The sequence below is a fragment of the Bos indicus x Bos taurus genome, chromosome 2, assembly GCF_003369695.1.
Source record: "Bos indicus x Bos taurus breed Angus x Brahman F1 hybrid chromosome 2, Bos_hybrid_MaternalHap_v2.0, whole genome shotgun sequence".
Taxonomy (NCBI): Eukaryota; Metazoa; Chordata; class Mammalia; order Artiodactyla; family Bovidae; genus Bos; species Bos indicus x Bos taurus.
Window position 1 is genome coordinate 52,331,691 of NC_040077.1, and position 12,420 is coordinate 52,344,110.

Consider the following 12,420-nt stretch of genomic DNA (forward strand, 5'->3'; position numbering starts at 1 on the left):
TCGTTCCTAAGAATTGACCTTTGGAATTCCTAATAACTTCATGTACATATTGCATATAACATTTGCAGTGTAATATAAATGCTCCATGTGCCCTGGGTCAGTATCTTATTTATCTTTTTATCCTTGATGGCTTACTCAAAGAGATCAGTCATTGTTGATTGGATCAGTGAATGACTGAAAATACTGTGCAGTGCATAAAAATAGCCCATGGAAACACTACAGTAAAGGGTGGAGCATATGGAATATTTTTTGTAATAGAAATGCCTTTTTTATGTATACTTTTTTCCAGTATAATCCTTTTTTCCTAGAATAAGTATGTGATTTGACTTTACGTTTTTACTATCAGTGCGTCAAAAATATTCTGTGAAAAAAGATTTTGTATCTTTACTGTACTGAAGTGAAATTTTTCTTAGTCTAAGTGAGGACCCACGGAACTTAGCTTTGTTTTCTACCTCTCTCTAACCCTTTGTTTCTCCCCCTGTTCTGGACAGACTTTTCATCCTGTTTCAAGATAAGTCGGACTTCCTCCTGATGTCATGCTTTGGTCTCTGAGCTCGTCTCATGAACTTCTGAGTTTCTTCTGTTTTTGACTTACCAGTTTAGAACTAAATTATATGTGTTTCTGTATTTTGCAAAGTGTGTATCTACATCTACTAACTTCATTACTGTGACTTTAAAAATTTTTAAATATTAATATTTTTCTTTCTGATTTATAGCAGTAGTCACACCGTACATGCTAGTTAATCTCTAGCTTTGTAGCAGGAAAATAAATTTCCAGAGAAAGTGAGAAAGACAGATAGACAGAGACTAATAGGGGAGAGGGAAAGAGAGAAGACAGGAGGGAGGAGGGAGGAGAAAGAAAGGGAGGAAGGGAGGAAGAAGAAAGAGCAGATCAGCATGTTTTGTGAAACAGGGAAAGAGCAAGGATTTCCGAATTTGAAAATCCTGAGTTCAAATTCTGATTCTGCTTCCTTGCTTTGTAATGTTCAATGGATAGAAATGATAGTAATATCTACCTGGTAACTTGTTGTGTTAAATTAATTAATATATATATAAAGTGTTTGTTAGTGCATTCTCTGGCACATAATATGTGCGTGGTCAGTCGCTCAGTCATGTCTAACTCTTTGTGACCCCATGGATTGTAGCCCTCCAGGTTCCTCTCCATGGAATTTCCCAGGCAAGAATCCTGGAGTGGGTGGCCACTTCTTCTTCCAGGAGATCTTCCCCACCCAGGGATGGAAGCCATGATTCCCATGACTCCTGCATTGGCAGGTGGATTCTTTACCACTGAGCCACCGGGGAAGCGCTTACAAATCTTAGCTGAGTGTATTATTTTGCAGATGAGGAAAGTGAGGTTTAGAGAGCTGACCAGTGGTCATTCAGTAAGTAAATTGTGGAGAGTTGATTGAAACCCAGATTCTTCTTACTCTGTAGCTGTGTTTTTCAAGCATTAATGTATCTCAGAATTTCCTGAAGGGTTCATGAAAATATAGACTGCTGGTCCTACCCAGATTTCCTGGTTCAGTAGGTCTGGGTTGGGGCCTGGGTATTTGCATTTCTAATAAGTGCTCAACTGCAGTTGCTCCCACTGCAGGTCTAGGGACCATACTTTGAGACCCAGTGCCCCTTAGCAGTATTTCTTAACCATAGCTGCATGTGTAAGAAATCACCTGGGACCTTCTAAAAATTATTGATGAAACCAAAATCTCTGATCATGTGGTTTAAGTATTACCTTTTAGTTTGTTTTGTTTTAAGGCCTCCAGGTGATTCTGTTGTGCAGCCGTTGTAGATTCTGCAGATTTTCATTAGACCTGGGTACCAAGCAGAGCACTGGCCTTGAACACATTCTGGGTGCTTGGTGAGGCAAGGCCACAGTAGTGTATTGTTTTTGTCCTGTGATGATTGAAAACAATTGCTCCAGCCTAGAATCCTTTTATTACTTTAACTCGTCTCATTATTTGTGTCTGTTGCTTGGGTTTCTCCATCCAGCTACATGCTCCCTATGTCTTGAATACATTCATCAATCTGTATTTTTTGTTACTATTTGGTGGAAGGAACGATTTAACAACAATTGACTTGAACTACAAGGTAAAGAAAGGAATGTAATGTATTTAATTAAAAAAACCACTTTAGGAACCTACTGGACTTTTAGAATTCTAAATTTGCTGTTTATGAGATGCTGTTGGAAACCTTATGTTTTTATTTTAGGGTACCCAGTTATTGGTTAGAAGAGATTATGATAGCTGGTACCTAGGAGTACCTTAAAAAATGCAGCAGATTAATTGATAACATTTCAGTCATTTCTTCTATTACTTGGTTCGGTTGATAAATGTATACAAACCAAGGCATCCATTACTTGATAAGAATGGGCAAAATACCACATAATTTTGTTAATCTTGAAGCAATGAAATTATAAATCCCTATGCAAATGATGAAGGTTATCATTATCTATCACTCCTTTTTGATACCGTACAGACTGTTAATTCTTCTCTGTCCTGCTGAGTCTTATTAAAACTTTTGACTGATGTACCTTTATTTAGAATTTACCAATTTAAAACACTTGCTTCACACTCTCACCTCTAATTTAACTAGGCCATTAAACAGTATTTTGCAAAGAGAAAAAGTCAATAACTGTTTCTTTAAAAAAATAATAAATCAAAATGAATTTTAAAACTCTGCTTAGAGGTGAGCAACTGCTATATACTACTAGGTATTTTGATAGTTGATTTGTTCCTTTAGTATGCAAATTTTAGGTTTACAAAGATCTACAGCTTTTATTTAAGAAATGTGCCTGGAGGCTAGATTGGTAAGCTTTAGGGAGATATCTAGTTTGGTGTGAAATAAATAGTTGTTAAAGGATTGCAAGAATTGGGTCCCAGAACATGAAGAGTAGAGCTGAGACAGATTGAGAAAAACTGTATTTTCATTTCATTTGGCTAAAAATACCACTAAATTAAAAATGAAGACACTGAATGATGGCAACACAAAGCAAGTTCATGTGAATAAGCCTTTTTGGGGAGTAAATTTTGTGAAAAGTTCTGACTTGTTAGAAGTTTAAGGGAAGGTGTTTACTACATCCCTGACAGCTTTATAGCTTTGGGTAGAAGACTCTCTCTTGACCAAGGAGGAAGGAACAGGTCACTCTGCCGTGTAGTCAAGTCTACGGCATCACTTCTGGTCAGCGAGATGACAGATGCCATAGAATCTGCTCACAGTCAAAAAAAAAGGACTCAGGATTACTTTCTTAGATTGGATGCTGTAGGTTAAGCAAATAGTGTAAATAGATTTCTAGCTTCGGGGAAACTTTGCATCACTGATCTTTTGAAATCTCTGACATGTTTTTTCTCAAACAACTTAAAAAAAAACTTACAAAATATATTTCTCTGTTGATAGCTTATAGCTGAGGCTAAAGTCCTAGATACTCCACCAGTCGGGATCACTCTATGCATGTCTTTACATATAAATAGATTTCCATACCTTTTCCTACTCAGTATTGTTTTATTTATTTTTGTTTTTGAACTTCAAGATTACTTTTACAACTTTTGAATTATATTTTGTTTACTGGGTTCAGGCTTGCCTGGTGGCTCAGACGGTAAAGTGTCTGCCTGTAATGCGGGAGACTCAGGTGTCAATCCCAGGTTCAAGAAGATCCTCTGGAGAAGGAATTGGCAACCCACTCCAGTATTCTTGCCTGGAAAATCCCACGGACAGAGGAGCCTGGCGGGCAACAGTTCATGGGATTGCAGAGTTGGACACTGCTGAGCCACTAAGCACACAACCAGTGTTACTCTTTTTGTGCGTCCTTCTGAAGGATTTGACTAGACGGTTGCCCCTTATTAAATATGGAGGGTATAAAGTACTCTGTCGTCAGCCAGGTTTTCAGGAATGCTGTTCAGAACCTGTCAATTCTCTCTCTAAAGACTGAGTGTGTATCATGAAATCCTAACTAGTCTAGTGTGGATTTTCATGTTTGGAGATAATGAAGTTGTGACTCTTTGTCTTCCTGAACAGCTCTTCTGACCTCATCTCTGAAGTGAAAAGGTCTGATTAGCTAGCTGTCCTCACAGTCCCTTCTCTGCCTCAGTTCTCTAAGTCCCTGACTCACTTTGAGAATTGGAGTGAACATCTCTGTGATGTACTAGATAGATGCAGGCTGTTTTCCTATGCCTCGGTCACATCATTTTGCTTTGTATCACGTGTCACACATTGAAATGGTATATTGCTGATAGATTTGTCTTCTATCATCCTCTCTGCTCCAAAATTAAGCTCCAGCAGGGCAAGCTGTGCTTGTCTTATTCACTGATGAATTCCCAGCACCGGATGGAGCCATGCTGAGAGATGCTCAGGAGGTGAATGTCTAAACACACTACTCAAAAATTTTATTTTTTAAACTTTTAATTGGAGGATAATTGATTTACAGTGTTGTGTTGTGGCTCAAATCAACCATGAGTATACATGTATCATCCACCTGCGTCTCCCTCCCACCCTGTAGGTCGTCACTGAGTGCCAGACTCAGCTCTCTGTGTTACAGAGCACCTTCTCACTAGTTATCTGTTTTACACATGGTTAAACACACTATTTTTTTTTTTTTGAGAGACTATATCACATAATTGTTATTTGAAATAAGCCATCTTTAAAATAAATTTTTTTATGACTTTCACATATTATTTATTTATTGGTCTTGCAGCCTGTGGGCTCTTAGTTCCCTGACCAGGGATCGGACTCGCACCCACTGCAGTGGAAATGCTGAGTCTTAACCACAGGATCACTAGGGAAGTCTCTGAAATAAACCAATTTTGAGTTTTTTTTTCCCTCTTCCCTTGATATATGTCTTCTTGGTGTTTGTTCATTATTGTCGTTGTTTTGGCGAGACCTCAGCTCCGGATCCTGTCTTGGCTGTGAATGCTTTCCCATCTTGTTCATAGTTGATGTAGGGAAGGTTCTCTGACCTGTTTGTTTGTTTGTTTTTCCTGGTGTAGGTTATTGTGACTCTGATTACTGTTTTGAACAATTCTTTTAGGAGATGTGTTTGGCTCCTCCTGTGATTTTTGTGCTAGGTAAACTCTTTTTTGCTTGTCATGTAGGCTTCTTTTGGGATGAGTTGCTGTGTTAGTTCTGACCTTGCTAGTGTGTATATACCTAAGGATTCTGATTTTAATATAAACAGAAGATGCAAGTCAGAATATCCACCCTTGGGTGTATGGCGATATCGTTGTCTTCACTGTGCATGGCAGACAGAGAACATGGGTCTGTGTGAGTTAAGTTACAGTTTAAACTTGATGTTATGCTCTTCCAGAAAGGAGTGTTCTTAAGGTGTTTACCCCAGATCTACACGTGTTTGTGCACCGCCACCATTTCCCTGGGGTGAAACCCCCAAACCTGGACTGGTTATCATATGCATTACAACCTGCCTGTGAGATTTTAGACTATACTCAGCAGAGGTTCTTGACAGTTTTTTGGATTATAGACCTTTCTGCAAATCTCATGAACTATTGACCTTCTCCCTAGAGAGAAATACATTTACATAAACCCACACATTTTGCATATCTCATTCAGGAGTACATAGACTCCTGAAGGCTGTCCATGTACCAAGGTTAAGGAGCTTTAATCTAATTACTTTTTTTTTGTCATAATTAATTTGGGAAATCCTTGGAAAGACTGAAAAAAGCTCTTATTAATTAAGTCTCAGAATATTTTTATTCTTAGAGGTTCTTCTATCTTGGGTTGTCCAAGAATCAGACTACTAGATCATTCAAGTAAACTCTTATCCAGGTAAGGATTCAGAATTCAGATTGGATTTAGTTTGAAGATAGCAACTTTACTATGTCTTTTGTGATTTCACAGGTATCTCTGCATTAGCCAGGTTGGACAAATGTAAAGAGAGACATCACTGTATCTGGAACATCAGGTAAGCAAATGGGATTTCATTTTTATTTCTCCACCAATGAAGTCCCCTGGCAGTATGTGGTCATTTCCTATTATCTACTCTTTCCTGCAGTGTGGGTCAGTAAGATGATACATATTTCTAGGAAGAAAGAAGAATATCCTTTCTTAAGTTTTATTTTATCTCATCATTATTTCATATATTCACACTTCTATAGTAGATAAAAATCCCTTGCTCTTCTTTTTATGTATATACTTTGGAGAGTTGTGGACAACTCTCAATATTGTTCCTTGGTTGTCAGCCAAGTTATACGCATTTAATTCCTTAATCTTTCTTTGTAATTCAGTCAACTTGGCTGCTTTTTCCAAATTTCTGCCCATTTCATCTGAATCATTAATAAACAGAAAACACAGGCTATCGCCTAACTTCTATACCTTTCATTCTTTTTGCTTCCTGGTTTTGCCTCGTATTCCTTGCTGAAATAAAGCCAGCCAGACAGCACTCTCTGGACCACTTTGGCAATACATGAATGCTTTGCCTACAACCATCAGTGTCCCATGCGGTAATAGCATCAGCAGTGTATCTTAGAGGAAAGAAAGGAAATGCAAAAGGAGAACAGTGAGGAGCAAAATACTGCCTTTTTTTTTTTTTTTTGTTATATGGCATACTTACCCTTGCCACCCAGAGCAAATCATTGTACCTGGAACCTTTGTCGCAGGTTTTGTTGTCCCAAGGTATTGTGCATGAGCACTAATTTACATGAGAGAAGCATGTATATTGTTTGAAGTTTGACCACTGTTCTCTCAGTTTCTTCTTCACATCCTCCCTCCCCCATTGCCTTTCCCAACACTGATTGTGACTTGCTATCAGAATCTGTGGCCATGAACAAAACTGGGCAGGGGATCATTCTGTCAGAAATTAGATAGGTTCAGGTGGTAAATGCCCATGCCTCCATGAGTAACATCTGAGGCAAGTGCTTTAGTTCTTGCTATTTCTGTAACAGCCGTTGGTCTTCTTTTAACAGCTGATTCAGTGGAGATGGGCGGGAGGAAGGGACTCACAGACCTTTGGTGCTATTCATCAATGCTGTATTAGTTTCACAACTTCTCTCCCCGCCTGATTGGCAGTGAGAAGCATCCTGCTTCCAGATGATGCTGAGCTTAGTGTAAAATATGCCAGCGTGGGATCTGGGCTTGTCATAGTTCATTCTTTCTTTTCATTTGGTTTGTAGGAAATGGACCTCTACCTCTACTTATCTTGTGCATTAGAGAGAAAAAGGTCATACCTCTAGGAGCTAATGGCTTATTGGTATTTTCGGTCTCCAGATTTAGGTAGTAGATTTAGTTCAAGCTTGCAGCAGCACACACTTAGCTTTCTCATTTGTGTTAGCTTTGCTTCTAGTACAGAATTGAATAGGATAGAAAAGATGGTTTTCCTGTTTGTGTCTGTGGCAACTTTGTAGATGATTTGTGGTTTAATCCTTTAAACATTTTTGATTATTTATCACCTCTTTCCCTATAAAGGCATAAAGTATTCAGATTCTAATATCATAATCTTTTAGTCAGATTATTTAGTTTTGGAGAACTCAAGGTAACAATAGCAGCTGACACAGTTGCCTCTGAAAGGTGACCTAAAATTTTTAATACTTATATTCGTTCTTTTTCTTGGTCAGATTTTATGGCATTCCTTCATACCATCAGATTTTAAATAAGATTATGTGCTAATGTATCAATCATGTACTTCTTGGTCTGTGGCCTCTTAAACAGGTAAATGTATGACTTGGACCCCTTTTAAGTCTGATTTCTTAAAATGTTAATCTCTCACATGGCTTTTAAACTGTTGACAATATTGTACTCACGCTAATTTCTTCAGGCAATTGATCCATTCTTCAGCATAACTTTTGTTTCTTGGGTCTTTTCAAGACCTGTCAAAGAAAACAAAATGCTAACCTGACTTTAAAGGGGCAAAAAAATTACCCCCCTCTGTACTATATTATTCTTTGTTCTCTATGTGCATCAAAGTGACAATCCCACACTGTCTCAATTGAGGGAGTCTAGCGCAAAAATAAAAAACAGCCTGGCACTGTTCTAGGCTGGCAGCCAAAATGTTTTGTGTAGCTTGGTTCTGGCGGTGGTTTTCATAAGGCAGAGGGTGTGCCCTCCCAGCATCACTGAAGGAAGGCAAGCAGGCCTTAGTTTTTCCTCCTTATACCATTTGTTTTCCCTCTTTCTTCACTTAGAACACCATAATGAAAAAAAAAGAAAAAACAACTTAAAAAAAAATACAGACATTCTCCTCACAACTTCCATGTTTACTTAATAGCATTGTTCCTTATAGGAGGTTGTGCTCAATTCGCCTTTTCCAGTTCTTCTTGAGATTTCCTTGCAGTCGCATTTTTGCCTCACTTTTCACAAAACCCTTCTGAATATTGCCCACTTGGGTCATGTGGACATAGTGTTTTGGATTGGTAGGAATCTTGTCTTGCTTCACAACTTATTATTTGAATTGAAACTCTCGAGTAGATTTTTATGCCAGGCTATCTCTTGTTGAGACCAAAAAACTTGCTATTGTTTTCTATTTTTGTCTAAAATTCAGAGTCAGTTCATATCTTTTATAGATAGAATACTCATTTTTGGAATGTTTGACAAGTGTAGTTAGGTAAGCAAGTGAGCTTCCATTAAATACAAGGATGTGCATTAAAATTTTTTTCTTCTGAAGTCAAAATGCAAGGTAAAATACAAAAGTGTTTTTAAGTTTCCAATTTTTTCTAAATTTAGTTAGTAACCTACTATTACAAGTGATGTGAGAATGTAGCATTATGATTTTTAAGTAATGATTTGAAGAGGAAACTAGATTTTCACTATGAGCAACCATTCAATGAAATTTTCTAGAATGTTCCTCAAAATGTAAATGTTTTTTGTTGTATTAAGCAAAACAAATGATTCACTTTCAAGTGATCTATTTTAAAAATCAGTGTTTTGTTTTTTTTTTAAAATACATTCAGAGTAAGAATAGTTAAATAGGCCAAATGTGTTTTCTTAGGAGGAGATTGATATTTTGATTGACCTTTATTTTTTAAAATTGTTAATGATTTCTGGCAATGAGAAAATTCCTTTGGGAGTAAAAGCTTACATAGATTTGTAAGTGTATGACAGATATGACTAAAAAGAAAGTAAACAGTGGTTTGTGTTAAAATGACTAATGTAAAACATTTTTGTACACGCTGGAAAATATATCTATTATGGATACATTAAGATAAACATGTGCAATCTAAAGTTTTTTTTTTTTTTTCCCCCAGAGATTTTTTAAAAGTTTAGAACATGTTTTAAAATAATTAAAGGATTTGTAAAACAGGTATATCAGAGGTATGCATTAAATAAACTCACCTGTTATTTTTTCTCATTCTCGAGACAGATTCAGCAACATATTGGCTCATTACTATAACAAAACAAACAAATACTCAAATTGATTTGTACATATAATGCACATGTATTAAATGCTATGATTCTCAAGTCCCCCCCAGTGTGTTTTTTTTAAACTTGTATGTAAGTGGCTTGTCTGTAGAGCAGCTCAAATGAATCTGGGTGAGGTGCTTTTAAGTTATATTAATTACATCTTTAGGTCAACATTTTAAGCCAAAGGAACTTGAAGCTTTTGAGAAGAAATGGCAGTGAAACTTTTTTTCTCTTGGTCCAGTTAAGTGCATGACTGTCTTGAGTCCTTTGTGTCAAGGTTTGATAATATTAGAATTGGAGGTTAGAGATAATACAGACAAAAACTCTTTCTTCCTGTGTGTTCACTTATGTTGAATGTTAATTTTGTATTGAATACTATTCATTGACTTTAAATACATTTTCTCCATTGGTATAATTTTTATTTGCAGTTAAGCCCCTTTATCTGTTTTGTGGTAGGAATATATCTTTCGATGAATTAGAAACTGCAACATGAAAATTGTGCTATTTATTTGTTTATTCTAATTACACACAGAGGCATAATAGAAATATATCTAAGACCTATAATGTTTGAGCAGTGCTTTTGATAAATGTTACTGAGTTTTTCATTTTTGTAAGTAATAAATTCTACAGTTTTGTTTAGATCAGGCTTCATATCAAGGCTGCTATATCTTTATGATTTGATATTATACAATTTGCAGAAATTATGATATAGAAGCTTAGTCATTATATTTGCAGAAACATAGAAAAATAAATGTATTAACGGATGCCAGCAAAATTGGATAAATATCAAATTTATTATTTTAACCATAACTTTATTATAGTACATACCACATTTATAATTAGAGCCAATATTTTATTTCATTTGAATTTTAGTACAGATTTTAAACCTAACTTCTAAAAAGGGGCTGTTTGAGATCAAATATTGGTAACATGTGATGACAAATAGTGATTTCTAAGTTTATGTGGTCAAAAATATGAATGATTTTCCTTTAAGCATATAGTACATACTTCAGTGTAAAAGTCAATAGAGAGTATTCCATGAAAGAGTTTATATTAATTCAGTTGTCTGATTCTCCCCTTAGTATTTGATACATTTTAATTCCCTCTCCCAACATCTTATATCATCATTCTGTAAAATACTTTCACAAGTCTTTCATGTGTTTTCTGTGGCATCTCACACTGCTCACTTTTTATCCATGGTACCATATGAATTCCCCATTTCAGGTTTACGCTGCATATTTTAAGCTGCTGATAGTATAAGTAGATCACAAGGTAAAGTGACATTTAGCTTTTTGAGCTAGTCGTGTCATTTTTAGCATGAGAACAGGTTTGTTTCCCCCCCTCTCCCCGTTCTAAATCTTCTCATATTTCCCATTCAAGCAATCTTGCTAACATGGAACAAAGAAATTCAGAGATTTGGCTACAGCAGCAATTGAAATGCATCAAAAAGTGGCTACTACAATACAATTTTATTAATGAATGATCTACATTGGTTCCAGCTGTGTCCATGTGATTAGGCCTTCACCAGGCAACAATGGGTATTTCCCTATTGCTTTTATTTGATTTCCAAGAATGTGTCATCTGTTACATCAGCCCCTGCCAATATACCCCCTGTAAAAGTGTTTTTTTTTTCCTTCCAAATTTCTGAAGCATAAGTTGAATACTCACACATATCCCTGCTGAAATATTGTTTCTAGTGAATAGTTGCCTAGGTTTATATGCCTGGTGTTGCATACCAAAATTTCAGAATATAAATTAAATGTTTATTAAGTTTATCAGTAAATTTTCAGAAGTGTGGTTGCCTGGTAATGCTAAAGATAGACTATTTTCGCTTTTACGTTTCCATCTTAATATTTTATTACAGTGGTATAATGTGTTATAGAGGTGGACAAGCTTGCAGATTGAAATGGGGATCGTCCAGATTGTTCCCTTCCCTGGACCATATGGTATAGTTCTAAAAGCCTTTTGTACGCTGTCTGTTCAGCTTATTGTAAACTCAATCTTTAGTGCACCTAAAAAGATAACCAAATAAAAATGGGCCTGAGAAAAAGGACTTCCTATCGTGTAAGGGCCCTAGAAATATTTGTTTTAAAGGAGATAACTGCTGATGGAATTGAAGCTGAGATGACATAAACAAAGGAGACTTATTCTCTGAATTTTCTTTTGAGGTCATAGGGATTGTGGTAGATTGTCTTTGAGTGTTGATTTTAAAACCAAGGCATTTGTGTTATCTATGCTTATTATCCTTATTTCTCCCATTCTTGCTGTCTCATGAGAATGTGGTTTTAAAAATCCTTTTTACAGAGGAAGTCTCTACTTATGAACAATGCCAAGTGATATATAAGCCCCAGGTTTTATGAATTATAGGTGTTTTCTTGGACTGATTTCACTGGGAATTTAGGGTTAAATTTTAGCCATTACCCATACTCACAGATAGTTGTAAAATTTCTAATTCTGTTTCCTTTTCCTCTGGCCCCTTTACCTATTATGATTCCATAATTCTATTTTAGGAAAATAGAGTAAGAGATTGCTTATTCCATATGCTAAGACTTTTTCAAAGCTGGGAATGTGAGTGATTTCTCCTGCCTCTCCTCCCGTTCCCACCAGAGTAAGCTACTGTTAGAGAAGAGCATTAGACATTACCCATTGCTTCTTGGCACAAGAGATTTGAAGCTGAAATTCTCCCAAATGGGAGAGGAAAAAAAAAGAGAGAGAGCCTGTGAAGAACACGATTCTTTACTCTGTCATTACCCTGGCCACTGAAAGGGTAACTGAGGGGAACTCAAGTGTTATTGGAATGTATAATTTTCCTCTGAATGGCCACAGTGAAATATGTTTGAACACAAAAGGCAGAAAAAAGTATATGTGGCATATGGAGTTGATGGTGGTTGAAATTAATGAATCTTTTAGCAGTGTACAATTGAAACTATCCCAAGAACAGTACACACTTACAATATGTCCAGTTGAAACTTACATAGGGAGAGATTACTATCTTAGGGCGGCTACTAGAAATAGATGGGATAGTGCAGTGATATAATAATTCTAGTGATCAATCAGTTTGATGAACAATACTTGTTGATA

General features: G+C 36.4%; 1 protein-coding gene across 17 annotated transcripts in view; it reads left to right on the plus strand.

Moving 5' to 3' along the window:
- Positions 1-12,420, plus strand: part of GTDC1 (glycosyltransferase like domain containing 1) — a 493,004-nt gene that overhangs the window by 73,676 nt on the left and 406,908 nt on the right. For 16 of the 17 annotated variants that reach the window (XM_027561467.1, XM_027561596.1, XM_027561614.1 and 13 more), the window contains one exon: positions 5,845-5,908. The gene's annotated coding sequence lies outside the window, so the exon portion shown is untranslated. Of the gene's footprint in view, positions 1-5,844; positions 5,909-7,564; positions 7,651-12,420 lie in introns of those variants that run through there. The other variant, XM_027561482.1, reaches the window with a different exon arrangement.